The sequence below is a fragment of the Amphiura filiformis genome, chromosome 20 (assembly GCF_039555335.1).
Source record: "Amphiura filiformis chromosome 20, Afil_fr2py, whole genome shotgun sequence".
NCBI classification, from domain to species: Eukaryota; Metazoa; Echinodermata; class Ophiuroidea; order Amphilepidida; family Amphiuridae; genus Amphiura; species Amphiura filiformis.
The window spans coordinates 44,647,580-44,663,749 of NC_092647.1; the positions used below are offsets into that span (position 1 = coordinate 44,647,580).

Consider the following 16,170-nt stretch of genomic DNA (forward strand, 5'->3'; position numbering starts at 1 on the left):
CACATATCTGTTATTGTGCATGCCATGAAATTGAAACTACTCATGATTACACTCTTACACCATGGTTACGCTAATATCATAGTGTTGGTACATCTGAAATGGTCTGAAAAGTCGGAAAGGCTAATTTTGATTAAAAAGGTTTCCCATATCTATGTGGAAATCATTACAGATTTATTTCTGAAAATTTTATTAATTAAAAAACACACAAATGCATCACCTGTTTTTATCAACTCCAAATCAATATTGGCAACATTAGACTCATTCCTCTTTATCATGTCACAGATAGATTACGTGTATGAAGAGATTTGAATCGGCTTCCTGTACGCATAGGTTTTAAAATTCACCTTTTAGCACATTCTCTCCTTTTTTGAGAAGAAATAAATAAACAAAAATGTACAGCATTTATGGTTTTTGGTCAAAGGAAGCGGACATAAACTGTTTGTTTTTGGCCTTATCAAAAATGTGTAGTTGTCCTTATTGTTCCTACAGAATTGTATAGGGAATGGAACATAAAAAATCCTGTAAATATGATATAATTAATCTTGAAACTTTACATCCCTGTGTTTATTTACTAGCAAATTATAAAATTGATGAAAATATTTTGATAATTTGGAGTAGGGAGAAAGTGAATAAACTAAGGGACCGTCCATAATTTTCGCCATTTTCACTTACGTAAAATCCTGGGCATGTGTACGTAAGAAAAATGGCGATTTATTTGAGCAAAAATTATGGCATTTTCCAATATTTTATTCATAATTTATAACTAATTGACCTAAAATTGTTCAATTCGTTTTAACAATTTCTATAATTAATAACATGCCATGCAAACAATAATTTTCTCTTTAATTTTGAGTCTAATAATATGCACAGTTGTCCTATTTTACATTATGCTTCATTTATTTCATTTATTTCATATCAAAAAACTTACAAAAATAATATTTTGTATATGCGCTAGGATCAATGGTAGCAAAGGCTCTAGTGCGGGATTGTTACTGTTAAGTGACAAAAGACATGAAACCCATAGTTTAATTGCAAGAACATACACCAAACATGTCAAAGGGATGTCCCCCTGCCCCATCCCCCTATTATGATGTGATCCCGGGGGTTCTTAGTGGAAAAGAGAGTATAGGATGTTCAGCAGATTTTGGAGTGCAATAAGTTTAGATACGGGCTGCATTTTAAGCTATATTTTAATTTATTGATGGCTTTTGTTTTCATGAAAATATGGTTTAAAAGGGGAGTTTTTTAGCATTTCTCAACTTATCTGTAAAAACATAAATCCAAAACCAACTGTTATCATGGAACACTAATATAACCCTAACCCTAAACCTAACCAAACCTTTAACTTAAACTCTAATCACAACCCCAACCCATCTCAATTTTGCTGTTAGTAGTAGGCCTACTCTTGGAAATCCTTCGCCATTTTATTTGTACGTAACTCGCGGGAAGGAGGGGGGTAAAAAGTTACGTACGCTTTGTACGTAAGTGAAAATGGCGAAAAATGATGGACGGCCCCTAAACCATTACATTCATCATAGCTTTCTACCGTATTAAAAAATGAAATGTGAGGACCTAAAGTTTAGGGCATAACTTTTTTTATGTCCCTTCATTTAACTGTCACTGCTCAATTTTCAAAATGTATTAAAACCCACAAGACCTAATGATAAAGCTTCAAAAGGTGAATATCATCATGATACATAATACTTAAAGTTTGTTTGGTTTATATAAGGCAAAAAAATAAGACTATAAACACTGTGTATTGATATAGAATGGCATGCACGCAGTTGGGCACACTGCTTATGCTAGTTTTGCGTTGCGTAATGCGTAACTGGCGCACACTTATGTGAATTTATGTGAGCGTGTATTGGAACTTTATTGACACGCACAGTAACAAAAGCCGAATAATTTCCGCCTCATATAAGCCAAACAAACTTCATTAAACAAATTTTAACAATCTTATGAATGTAATGGTTCATGGACAAAAGATGGATTGCTCCCCTTTATGAGACATCCGAAGAAATGGAACAATCCATCAAAATTTAATTGACTTTTTAAGAAAAGTTTATAAAAACTATTATCAATACCTTCTTCCCAATTTATAGGTATACTAACATATTTTGATCCCGGTGGGTTCATTCTTCAATGACAATGTGTACGCATGATGGTTCCAATTAGGGGTACTTTTCAAGAAATGTCCGCGGAATTTTCGAGGACAAAATTGTTCGCGATTGTCCAAATTAGGGGTGTTTTGGAGCAAAATTGTCCTTGATATGAAAAATAGGGTGTATTTCTTTCGTCCGCGTTTTACCGCTACAGTGTTCGTTATTGTCCTCATTTCCCCGTGAAATAGGGGGGAAGATTCAAAAGCGTCCTTGAAATGGTAAAAATAGGGGTATTTATTTCGGAAAAATGTCCTCAATTCCTTGTGATAAGGGGGTGAAATGAAAATGCGTCCTCAAAATGATAAAAATAGGGGAGGTATTTGGGGGTAAAATTTTCCTTGATTTTGCGCAAAATAGGGGGTAAAATTGCTGCAAATGTCCTCGATTCCCCGTGAAATAGGGGTCATTTTAAAATCCTGGAACGGTCATACGTCCTACCTTTAAATACAAACTGAACCCACCGGGATTTTGATATCCAGATTTAATATTGTTTTCAATCATCAGATCATGCTCCAGCTTCAAATACAGTACACCTTGGAACAAATAGTTTTCAGAGTGCTACAAGTGCAATGAAAGTGTTGGAGGTCTTCAGTACCCCCTTTGCAAAGAGAACAAGATTCACAATTTCTACCATTTAGAAGAGGAAAGTTCAAACATGCTTCAAAACCTTCTTACACATAAATTTGTCCATAATCTGTGATAGGAGAATGTTTCCTGCATTATCATAACATGAAGTTTCATAAACAACCTTGTTGGTCTTCTTCTTCTTTTTCCAGTTTGGATAACTCAAGTCCTTCAATCTTGTGTGATATATTTGTGGGTTGAACTCTCTCAACAAGTCCATGTGTCAATGTGTCCTTTTCACCTGTAAGGGGAAAATAAAAATAAAATCATGAAAGGTTAATAGTGAGTGCAAACATTTAACTAAACAAAACAAAACAAACAAAAATAGGGCCGACAGTCCTGAATAGGTCGTACAAAGATATGGGTACAAGTAATTGCTCAATTGAATATTCAATCAAAACGATTGAACTTTCAATCTTCTGCCATTCCGAATTAGGTTCAAATTGTTTACAAACTGTAATTTCAGTCGGGTGATAATTTGAATTTTCAAAGTTTTTTTCTATTAGCGATTCAAGTTAGGGGCAAATCTTTTTCGATTGAACATAATTATGCAACACATACCATTTGGCATACATAAGGAGTAACACATGATTGGATAGTGAAATCAGTCAACAAAAAGAGTTAGAGTAAAAAAAAAAAAAACACATTTCAATCTATTGAATTTGATTCCTACCATCAATTGTTAAAAGACTGAAATATTTCAAACAGCCAATTATTTAAGAGAGTAGTGAACAACCCTATATCCCTACCGCGTTTTTTTTAATCGAAAAAAGGCTACACAGGTGCGAGATTTTTTTTCTCATTCTTTATGGGGTTTTTTTTGTTGCCGATTAGTGGCCCAGAGCCACCCAAAAGGTAATTTCAGCCCTGAATAAACCAGATTTCAGTCTCAAAGTATTGGGAATGACTAGGAATCCTAAAACCACAATTGACTTGTTGAATGGACTATAATAATCTGACAACCTGAAGGCTACGCATTTGAATGCACAAGGAAGTGCGTTCATACATACTCACAATATAACGACGTTTCTGATTGGATTTGGTCCCTTTTTTGCTGGTCATAAATTCCTTTTATGACCAGTACGCAGGGCATAAACAAGCTGCGTCACGCAGCGTTGGAACCCAATTAACACGATCCACGATTGGCTAGTGTTGCGTACACGCGCATGTCACCGCGCCCATCTCACGCGGAGCGCAAATGATTTTGCCCGGGAGGGTCCGGGACTGGCCAGGTGTTTACCCTGGACTTGAACTTTTAAACCCAAAATCCCCGGCCATCCTTGGGTACCCAGGGGCCAGGGTTGCATTTGATGTTCATTATTGTTGCTTTTGATAATTTGCTTGTTAGCACATTGAGATGTTTTTTTACGTTTATGTGCTCTATAAATGTGTTCTAATAATAATATATCTGAAGTGACTAATGGTATTCGGGCGAAGTTTGCTATTCCAAAGATTTGCTATTCTGAATGTTCGCTATTCCGAAGGTTCACTATTCCGAAAATAAAAAAGTTCTCTATTGTGAAAGTTTTCTATTCCGAAAACAGAAAAGGTTCTCTATTCCGAATATGGAAAAAGTTCTTTATTCCGAATATGAAAAAATTGTATTCTCTATTCCGAAATTGAAAAAAGGTTCTTTATTCCAAAACAAATCACTGTGCTCTCTATTCCGAATATGAAAAATTCCGAATATGAAAAAAATGTTCTCCATTCCGAAATCTAAAAAAGGTTCTTTATTCCGAAATGAGTCACTGTGATCTCTATTCTGAATAATAAAATGTCTCTATTTGGTACTCTTTATAACTCTCTATTTGGTACTTTTTATTTACGAAATGGAATGGAGGCGAAATGTCCTGTTTCCCTTTAGTAGAGATAGCAATAACTTCACAGAGTCATCAGCTAACCCCAGTATATAGCATTAACTTTACATAGCCATTAGCTATCTTCAGTAGATAGCAATGACTTCACATAGATATCACCTATCTTCATCAGATAGCAAAGACTTCACATAGTCATACGCTAATATCAGTAGGTAGCACTGGCATCACATAACCATCTGCTATCTTCAGTAGATAGTGATTTACCATAGCCATCAGCTATCTTCAGTATATAGAAATGACTTCACATAGCCATCAGCTAACCTCTGAAGATAGCAATGACTTCACAGAGCATATCTTAAATAGATAGCAATGACTTCATATGAAGAGCTTATTTCCAAACGGTGTTAAGTCCACAAGATTCAATTTGAAGAAAATCAGGAATTTTCTTTATGGCAATGAAAAAAAGTTTGATTTCTATAAAATTACAGTGAAGTGAAGGTGACATATATAGGACCATAAAAACATGTTAAGTTAAAATCTAGAGACTTTTGATTTTTTTAAATGAATTAATTTGTTTTAAAAATAGCATGGACTTAACACGTTTTGACACAAAACGCAATTTCTGGCATGGACTTAACACATTTTGACACAAAACATAGTATCTGTAACACAGAACTAACCATATTTTTCTCAAACTAGTCTTAAAAGATAACAAATTTATTAGAAACATACAAAATGTGATTCTCTCTAATATAAAACACAATTTTGCCACAAAACACCTTGCATCTCGAACCCCCTCCTGCTGCCCATTTTTTACCAAAATTCGACGTTTAAAATAGTTCAAAATTCAAAACTTAGTTGAATTGCATTTCTCAGAATTAAATAAACATCATTTCACTGATAATAAGTGATGACCTGAAATATCCACTTGTTTTAACACATTATCACAAATATTTCCCCCTCCCCCATGCTGCCACCCTAATCTCATATTGACAGTCGTACATTTTGTAAGTTTTTAAGTCCTATGTTTTTTTATACCTTTAACTTTAAAATTATACCTTGAATTTAGTAGCACATTTTGATAATCATACAAAATAATAATATCAAAAACTAACTCTACCACCATCCTCTAACATTAATTCTACCATCAAAGCCTCTCCCTCTCCCCCTTCCCACCCTATTCATGTCTTTCTGGAGGTATCTATCAAATATTTCAGAAATCCCATGCAAATTAAACTAAGCCTACTAATATAAAACAAAAACAACAACAACTTTTTATGCAGACCAAATTCATGTATACTAGTCTCAGAACCAAACAAGAATGTTGGCGATTAACTATTGGAAGCCCTATGCCGTGCTACTTGCCTACAAGCTGCCCACAAGGGCAGTGTTCGTGGACTTAACACAGTTTGCTACAAAACTGGATTGGACTTAACACGTTTTGGAAAAAATCGATACTTTGTGTGTCAATATTTCGGAACTTGACTAATTTTGGGAAAAAACAAACACATTGCTGGATAGCCCTAGTTACTCACTACCCATTTTCATCAGAATCTCAATTTTGAAGGTGGGTGGACTTAACACGGTTTGGAAATAAGCTCTTCATATAGCCATCAGCTTTCTTTAGTAGTTGGCAAGGACTCCATATTAGACATCAGCTATATCTTCAGTAGATAATAATGACCTCACATATAAATTTTCACCTAACATCAGCAGATAACAGAAATTACTTCACATAGCCATCAGCTAACCTCTGCAGATAGCAGTGACTTCACAGAGCAATCAGCTATCTTCAGTAGATAGCACTGGCTATCAACAGTAGATGGCACTGACTTTACATAGCAATCAGCTATCTTCAGTAGATACCACTGACTTTACATAGCCAACAGCTATCTTCAGTAGATAGTAATACTGTTGCAGAGCAATCAGCTATCTTCATTTGATAGCACTGACTTCACATAGCCATCAGCTTTCTTCAGTAGACATTAATGACATATCATAGCCATCAGCTATCCTCAGTAGATAGCAATGGCTTCACAGAGCAATCAGCTATCTTCATTTGATAACACTGCCTTTACATAGCCATCACCTATCTTCAGTAGATAGCAATGTCTTCACATAGCCATCAGCTATCTTCAGTAGATAATAATGACATCTTTAGTAGATAGTAATGACCTCATCATATAGCCCTTAGCTCTCCTCAATTCTCGCTATTCGCAATAAGGGCGCCGCCAGCGGTTTGCGATGTAATCGTGATGTATCATGGGAAAATCGTGATGTATCATGGGAAAAGGTCGACATCCAAGTCCGCGCAATACGAATATTACCATGCTATTACATAGGAACACGTGACAATATTTTTTAGTTTGTCAATATAACAGTATTACACGCAAATCGATAGAGAAAAATTAATTGTGCACATTTCAAATCACATTATTAAGTATTATTGAGTATATCGATTCGCGTGTAACACCTTTATTTTGACAAACTAAAAAATATTGTCACATGTTCCTATGTAATAGCATGGTAATATTCGTATTGTTGGATGTCGACCTTTTCCCATGATACATCACGATTACATCGCAAACCGCTGGCGGCGTCCTTATTGCGAATAGCGAGAATTCAGTAGATAAAAACCAAAAATTGACAAATAAAATGGTAAAAAACATAAATATTTGGCCCAAATTTTGTCATTTTCAACATTAAAATGAATTTATATGAAAAGATGCGTAGCTTTATTTGACACCAAAAGACATCAATAGCTCACCAAATACTGATAAAATGGTCAAAATACCAATTAGGATTTTTATTTCAAAATTGAATTAAATTAAATTAAATTATTGGTAAGACATATTTGGAATCTGAAGAATATGGTCTCTTAGGCTAAGCATGCAAAATTGTGGTTTAAGTCACATTAAAGATTTCAAAACATTTGTAAAACCAACAATTAAAATTGGTAAAAAAGACATGATTTTTGTCTTCTTTTAATATCAAAATTACTTTATACCGTATTTAATCAAATACTACACAAGATAGCATGGAAATATCGGCATTTTTGAAACATCTTGGTTGAAAAAAGTGGTGTGGGGCCTTTATTTGAGGGGGCCACTATTTGACGAAATATGGTATATGAAAAAGATAAAAAATTTATTGTCATAAACAGTTGCATTGCTTTAATTTGACACCAACAAGACATCAATAGCTTGCCAAATACTGTATAATCAAAATATATACTAATTTTGAGGATTTTCCTTTTAATATGAAGGTTTTGTTAAAAAAGTGTAATGTTCACCCACCATGGCCAGTGCTTTGGCAAATAAGAAATTGATTTTTGCATTCTCTGGAAAATTCTAAATAAGATAGACCCTGTCAGAATTTTGCACTTGAAGGGGTACGAAAAGTCTGTGAAGGTGTAAATATGCATGATTTGCGCATTAAAGTAATCCCTGGTGAGCAGCAATTGAAGAAAAAATCAGTGTTCATATCAGAGAGATTTAAGTCCGGTAGTAGGGCATTCCACAAGGAGTACACCCCTCCAACCCCCACCCCACAAAAAGCATTATTGAATACAGAACAGAATTCTTACCTTGTCAACACAGTCCGATCATCTGGGCTACTAAATGTGCAATACATTCTTTGTCATTCATGACCTGCCCCTCAGCCTTCACCAACTGAAGATGAAAACTGTATCATCATCAGACACAATCATCTGAGTAGAACTCAGATTGGTTGGATTACTGTACCTGTGAAAGTAAATTTAATATAGGCATAACTAATTTAAATATCTTGTCAATGATAAAATAGAATGTTGCATAGTGTATAAATGAACATAAATGTATACAATATAAATTTATAATTTATATATTGTGTCACATATGAGCTATCTACAGTAGATAGCAGCATTGCTGACTATGAACAAATATAATGGCCTACAGACAGATAACTTCGATTATATTTATAAATACATATTTATAAATTATGCACGTGACCCATGGACGTGACATACCAAGACCACCAAGTGTGACCAAATCCTCATGCTATTGACCACTGTACAGGATAGGAACTTTTCAGATAAATATCATCAAAGTTCAGTAAATAGCAAATTTATTACACATTGGGGGATTTCGAATTTCTGATATGTTATAAAAAACAATGGAAACGTTTACAATAATATCACAAAGTTGAACAAAGTAGACAATTTTTGTGGCTAAATCTGGTGTCATGTACCGCCTTTGCATTCAGAATGTACAGGAAGACCAGGTCACTTCCAGACTTCCTGTCTACAAGCTGTTATGGCAGCACAAATGTGGTCTGATCAGATGCTTGGTTTAAAAATACGTATTTATGAAAATAGTCGAAGCACACTGACAGAAGAATTGAGAAGAAAGCAGGAATTTAAGCAAAAATGTATAGTACAAGTGATTCTGATTTACATGAGTGCGGGTGTGTATGTGTGTAAGTTTAGGAGTGCTCTGGTCAACATGGTAATTTATATTGAGCGCGATCAGATGGCTGTCCCTATGAACAACACCCCTTCTGTACATGTACCGGTAATCTAAAACCCTGATGTGACTATACTTCATTATAAGCCCAGACGATCATGCCAAAGGTATTGAGCAGCCTATAATCACATGTCATCTGACCAGAGGATAATTTAAGCACTACCCAACACTACACTGTGGTCAACTTGCGGTTAGCACTGCTCCATAACTGAATAATGATCAGTAGGACATTCTTCGTATTCAAATTGCAATTCGATATGACAGCATTCAAGCTTTGACTTACATTTGGCGGACACACGTGTGAAAAAAATATTTAGGGGTGAAAACAGTCAAAATTCTTGATTGCTTAAATGTTTCTAGGGGTAAAATGTCACATATTTTCAGATTTTGGCACTTAAAACCCCTTATTTTTCACTGATTTTGAGAAAAATTTATTTTTGGGTCCAATTTTGGCCGAAAATGGCCGTTTTGGGGTAACAAAAATTTTGACTTGCTAATTTCCTGTGAGTGTATGAACATGAAAACTACTTAGTAGTGCCTATTTTCTTATGCTAATTATGTGACAAAGGTACATTTGTGATATTCAAATCATTAAATGGGATAAATCTGTTTCTTTATTTTTGTAACAGGGTTAGAAAGTTGGGGGTCAGAGTGACAATTGATTTGGGGAAAAATGCAATTTTCGCCTAATTTTGAGCTTGAAAAAGCCATAACTCCTCAATGGTATGAGCTATTGAGATGCTTTTTGTGTCTTTTTGTTCAGTATTTCACTAGCTAAACAGTGGTATAAAACTTGACTCAGTTAAATGTACTGACAAAAATTTAAGTAGTAATATGTTACCCCTACCCCTAACATTTCGGCGAGAGTGAAAAAAATAAAGGCCTTCGCAAACAAAATAAGTCCTTCAAAACTGTGAGGTTTAAGGCTAAACAAATATAAACTTGCTATAGCCAAGACATCCCTCTAGAGCAAGTTTATATTTGTTTAGCCCTGAGAGTCCCAGTTTTGAAGGACTTATTTTTTTTGCGCCAATTTTCGCTCAAATTTGAGGACTTCGGGCAGAAATATGCCTGTACAGTGCTATGGGGAAAATTATCAAGTTGACAATTATGCATTTTTTATGTCAGATTCAGTTTCTACACAAAATTTCACCCCAGAAAATGTTCCTTTAAGTAGGATATCTTTCACTTTAAGTTCCCACCATTCTGTCTGCCAAACGTAAGTCAAAGCTTGAACGCTGTCATATGTCTGATGTGCTCTCATGTCCCACAAAAAACCATATCCCTTAAAGTAACTCTTGAGTTTTCTTTTGTTTTATGACGATCGTTTGTCGAGTCCGGACTCTGGGCCACTTTTTGTCCCACGCGGCTCGGACTCGGACAGAAAAAGGATTCAGACTTAAAGCTGAGTCCGGTCCCAGTTCACTACAGATAAATCCATACAAATTGTGAAATAATTATCCAAAAATGTCAAATTCAATCTAATTTTGATTGAAAATTGATTGATTTCACTTATGTGCCCATGTTCCTTCATGTACTTGATTGAGGGCTGTCAAATCTCTCAAATATCTATCCACCAAATTATTTAGGTTTCTCTGTCACCATCATAAATGAAATAAAACAGGTCTTGATAATTAATTATTCATATTTTATAAAATAAAAATTGACTCAAAATATCTGAAAGTGAATACATGTAGGCCTATTTGCAGAATAAAATGGTAAACTGGGAAAAAATTTCAACACAATATCTTGTGCTGTTTCTGAAGGGTGATTTGTTTTTATTATAATTATAGATAATGATGTTATTTTTCTATAATTTATTCCCCCTCTGAGTACATTGCCCTTGCATGTATGATGCACAAACCTATTGACACTTTCCAGGTCCCTGCATACATGTGAGTTGAGTTCCATGTAGTGTGTTTTGCATACACACCCCCACAAACAACCCACATGACCGCTGTATGACACTTGTAGTACTACTGTGTAGGGGTGTATGTTGGCTTTTAGATACCAACGAATGGGGACATGTTCTGGTCTACAACCAACCAAACAGGGACATCTGATGACCAGGGACAAGGGATCGCATTCTTGTAAGTCTGCATGTCCGGGGGACACCTTATCCCTTTGGTTTGGACCCCTTAAATTGTTGGTGATGTGAATTGTAAAAGAAGAGAGAAGAAGAGTCTGGCTACATAAACACAACATTACTGAGGGTTATTTTCCTCAGGGGGAGCACTTTAATATGAAATAGATATGGGCCTATAAGTGTAGGTATGGCACTTTCACAGTAAACATGGTAAAGAGCAAATTTAAATAATGGGGTCATTGGGAGAGAGACCGACTGTTTCGACCTAACTAAATTAGGTGGGCATTGGGCGAGAATATGACTTTTCTAGTTCTAAATGCTTTCAAGTTGCTTTTATTTTGACATAACAAAAGCAGTGATAAATGAGAGCTTGACTTGGCACCCCAGTCCCGGACTTGGCTCAGATAGATACAAAGGGACTCGGCTCTGTCTTGGATAAGGTGGACTGGTGTACAAGTCTCTCAAAGTTGTTATAAATCGTATGAATTTACAGATTTACAGCTATGTATGTAATGCATCATAGTTCTGATTTCAACTTACTTGACTGCTGAATTCAGGGTTTTTAATATACACCCATTTCCCCAAGTTGAGCCAATTTCAGATTGCTTGATAAGTGGTCAAAAGGATGCCGGTTGTTTGTCTCCGTAAGCCCTTCTGACACTTCCTAGTATCTCTTCAACATTTCCCCTGTAAATAACAAAAAAAAAACACAACAATTACATGTATATGTATGCCATTTATTCTTGGAAAGAAAAGAAATATACTTAACAATGCATATGATACAGTATTTAACACGAAACGCTTAAACAGAAAACGTTTAAATGTCAAGTTAGAGGGTATGTAAATTTAATAACATTTAGAAAATATTTTTGAATTCTTTTTGGCAAAACAATCTAAGACAATGTTATCAAGTGTTGACAAAATGTTTTTCAAACATGTTTCCTAAAATGTTTTACAATAATATTTTTACAACATTTTTGTATTGTTTAAAGGAGTATTTTGTGATCCTAGCATGCTCTTATTATGACATTTGTCAGTAGATATCCACGAAAAAAGCTTATTCCCAAAATTTCAGTTGATTCCGATTTTGCGTAAACTTGTGAGTTATGCATGATTATGTGTATTACACTGCTCCATAGACAATGTGTTGTAATTTCGCTTTATATCATGATTACAGTGACTTTTGCCGTGTGATAGCTTTTATTATATCATGATTACAGTGACTTTAGCCATGTGATAGTTTTACTTTGACTGCTCTATTTCACTTGGCTACGCCTGGTGAAATAGAAAAGTCAAAATTTGACCTCATGATATATTTTGTACTATCACACTCATAGGCAGGTAATATTTGTATATTATATCACTCATTATAAATTCTAGACAGTTCATTGGTTGATTACCATTTATCATTTTTACTATCACCCTCTCCGTGTGATAGTCTTTACCATCATGTGCTCTGCCAGAGTGCGCCTCACGCTAACCCGTGCGCTGACTCTTGGACTCGCCGATTTAGTTATGGGGTGGACCCCAAAATGTGAAGTATATCACGGCAAAACATGGTGTTATGTTGATGAAAAATGTATTTCCTACCTTAAATAGTATTTTAGTAATAGAATTTATGCATGAGTGATATAAAACAAATATTAACTGTCTTAAATTTGTAATGATCGAAAATATAATCACTGGTGAAAGATGTATTGTTCCATTCAACTCGCCGTTCCGCTCGTGGAATGGAACAATCCATCTTTCACCTCGTGATTATATTTCACCATCACACTCATAGACAGTTAATATTTGTATACTATCACATGGCATGAATAGTAAAAATATATCAATTGGTCAAATTTTGACTGATCTATTTCACTTGGCTACGGCTACGCCTTGTGAAATAGAAAAGCCCAAATTTGACCTCATTATATATTTTGTACTATCACACTCATAAAGGCATGTAATATTTGTATACTGGTATACCAGAACGAAATTCAAATTTCAAAATATCTTTGCTAAACGAATTAATCTGCAAGAAATATTTTGTACATAAACATTATGTACCCAGAGGTTTCCAATGATATAAAAATCTAAACTTTTTTTTGAGAAAAGTGGGGGGATGTTGCTGTGGATCACGAAATGCCCTTTTAAGATGTTTTGAATGCATTTAAAAATATTTTTGGTCTAGCCTGGACTCTTACATAAATGTTAGTTTTGACATGCAAAATGTTGCCTTTTTCTGCAATTAAGTTAAAACATTTAACTATCTAGTTACCTTTAGGTGTCATCGGTTGCAAAATAGACTTAAAAGTAGATTAGAAAGTACTTTCAAGAGCACTCTCACTCAGAAGGACAATGAAAAATAAAACTTTTGCCTGTTACCATGGCAACAAGCAAAAATTTACAATATCACCCAAAGTGATAGTGTCCAATTATCTTTCATCAAAAAAAATTAGCCAAAGCAAAAATATTTTCTTGACCGATCACGCTGAGGGTAAATATTTAGGTGCACTAATTACCTACTACAACTGATTGAGAAAACAATGTGAGGATCAGTATAATTTGGGAGGGTAAAATAATGTATAAGCTGTAAAATATGCAAGTGTCTGTCATGTATAACATACAAATTTAAAAAAAAAATTTAAAATTTGAAATACTGAACATCAACTCATTTCTTTATTTTTTTTAATGTGTCTGTCAAAAGTAACATAAGCAATATAACATACGCAAGTTTGACGAACACCACTTCACCATTGATTATACCATCAAAATGCCTTCTCCACACAAAGTGATGTTGTTACAAAGCTGGGTGTCAGGTGTGGCTAATGTTGCATTGTTATATCAACCTAGTTTAGTAGGAATTACAATACCATCTTGCGTGTGTTATTGTTTGACAGACATTTTGAGGCATGTTTTTAAATTGGTATATGTTCAAAATTGTTAATTGAATGTACTATAGAGAAAAAGTAATTTGTAATAGTTTTACCCTTTAGTTTTTGGTTTTAATCATTGTTCAGAACAAAACTGATGGCCTACCTAGATCAAAAGACATAAATAACATATTATATAGGCAAGACTAAATTTCAAGTGTGTATAGGTTTGGCAAACTGGCCTTGCCTATTTTGGTATTCATAGAATATGTTATTTCCTATTGTAAAAGGGGCCTACATGTACTGTGCAATGTTACAAAATCATGCTGTGAAAAGAGGTTATTTTGACAACACCATATTTGTTCAAAGAGGTATTTTGACAACTATTTTTTAATATAATAGTAAAGGTCATGCATCATGAATTGGGAGCAAAACGTGACACATGCTCAAAATTAGAAAAATAAACACGCTTATGATTGTAGTTCATCTTAGATTCGAATTGTCGGAAACCTAATTTTTTTTATTTCATTATAAATGTCCAAACACACTACTCATCAGTAAAATTAAAATTAAAATGTTAATTAAATATTATCCACAAAATTTTGTAAAATGGAAACTAAAAGGGCTGGACATACACATGTTTGTTTGTTGTTGTTTTTTTTGTTGTTGTTTGTTTGTTTTTCTTTCAGTGAAGCAGCATGATGCTTACTGCCTAATGAGAAGAAAATGACATGTGTGCTTTTTGAGCATGCCAAACCCATTTAGTAGTGGGTTCTTAGTGATTTGTTCTTGTGCACTTCTGATCAATACATTGGTATAGCTCTGTTGACTTTTTATTTGACGCTTTGACATGTATGAAATTATGACCCATGCACCTATCCTGAAAATCGAACATCAATATCCACCCATCCATTCACAAGATACAGCATCTGGAGGGATGGAAGCTAAGACATTGCAAAAACAGTATGCCTCATGGTGGAGAAATAATAAAAATCAGAGTAGCACTTCAACTGCCATGCAATCTTTGTTTTGTTTACATCACATCTATATGCGACTTTGACTGTGTTGGACATACATGCAGATTTGCACTGAATCACACATTTGCAAAGTGTGCGCATTTAAGCCCAATATTTCGCATTGACGCATTATTGTAGACTCACATTTTACTGTAAATAGGCTTATAGCTGTCTATTTAGCCATACAATAGTAAAATACATACACACATGTTAAGACATAGGAAGCCATATTGATAATGCTGGGACACAAAATTTGGGACATTCAGGCGAGCATACTTTTCCTCATAGCATTGCCAATAGTAGGCCCACTCATTTTTTAAGTTAAATGATTCTCTTTTTAATGAAAGCAATTTCAGATGAATTTATTAAATTTCAAAATTTTCTGAACATGCCTTAAACTGAGCGACTCCCATGGGTATATCAGCAAGCTGGACAATCAAATAGAAATTCTTGTGGTTTGCAGAAACTTGTAAGCTATACATGTACATTTCATCTTGTCAAAAACAAAATTATTTACTGACCTGACAGTTTCAACCATACATATTGGACGATGGCCATTGTTCTTCAGAAGGGATGTCGGTCCAACTTCTGTTTCCAAACTGAAATACATCTATCAAAACCAAATATAAATAGAGTGTATCATGATTCATGACCATATTGTCATTGTAATATCAGTGACTGCTGAATTTGCAATCATGTCAATTATAGACTGCAATTATACACAAGCAGGTAAAGCCGGGAGGTAAGGGTACGGTATGCATGCATTTGTTGGCTGTTCTTATCTTTCTGCTGAGAAGGTTATGATATACATGTACATCTCAATGTAGAGTGGCTATGGAGCATAAATCTGGGTCAATATGTGTGCAAGGTGGTGGATTGAAAAAAGGGGGTAATCAGTTTCACAATCTCTTGTGTGTTTTTACCCATTTTTTCCACAATTCTCCAGGGCTGCTGAGTGTCGAGTCGAATTTTCACTGCCGGCAATCATCAAGACCCAATGTCAAAAGGTTTTGATGATAAAGTCAATAATATTAAGTTCAAAGAATATGGCAGAACAAAAGTATGTATAATTTGTGCTTTTGAAATATTTTAAACTTGGTTTTTG

General features: G+C 34.7%; 1 protein-coding gene and 1 long non-coding RNA gene across 2 annotated transcripts in view; one reads left to right on the top strand and one right to left on the bottom strand.

Moving 5' to 3' along the window:
- Positions 1–16,170, top strand: part of LOC140142344 (uncharacterized) — a 209,518-nt gene that overhangs the window by 65,833 nt on the left and 127,515 nt on the right. The window lies entirely within an intron of this gene.
- On the bottom strand, positions 1,034–15,633 carry LOC140142690 (uncharacterized). The gene is made up of 4 exons (XR_011857559.1): positions 15,587–15,633; positions 11,732–11,878; positions 8,190–8,346; positions 1,034–3,027 (listed from the first exon to the last, which is right to left on the bottom strand). It is a non-coding gene; the product is annotated as an uncharacterized lncRNA (long non-coding RNA).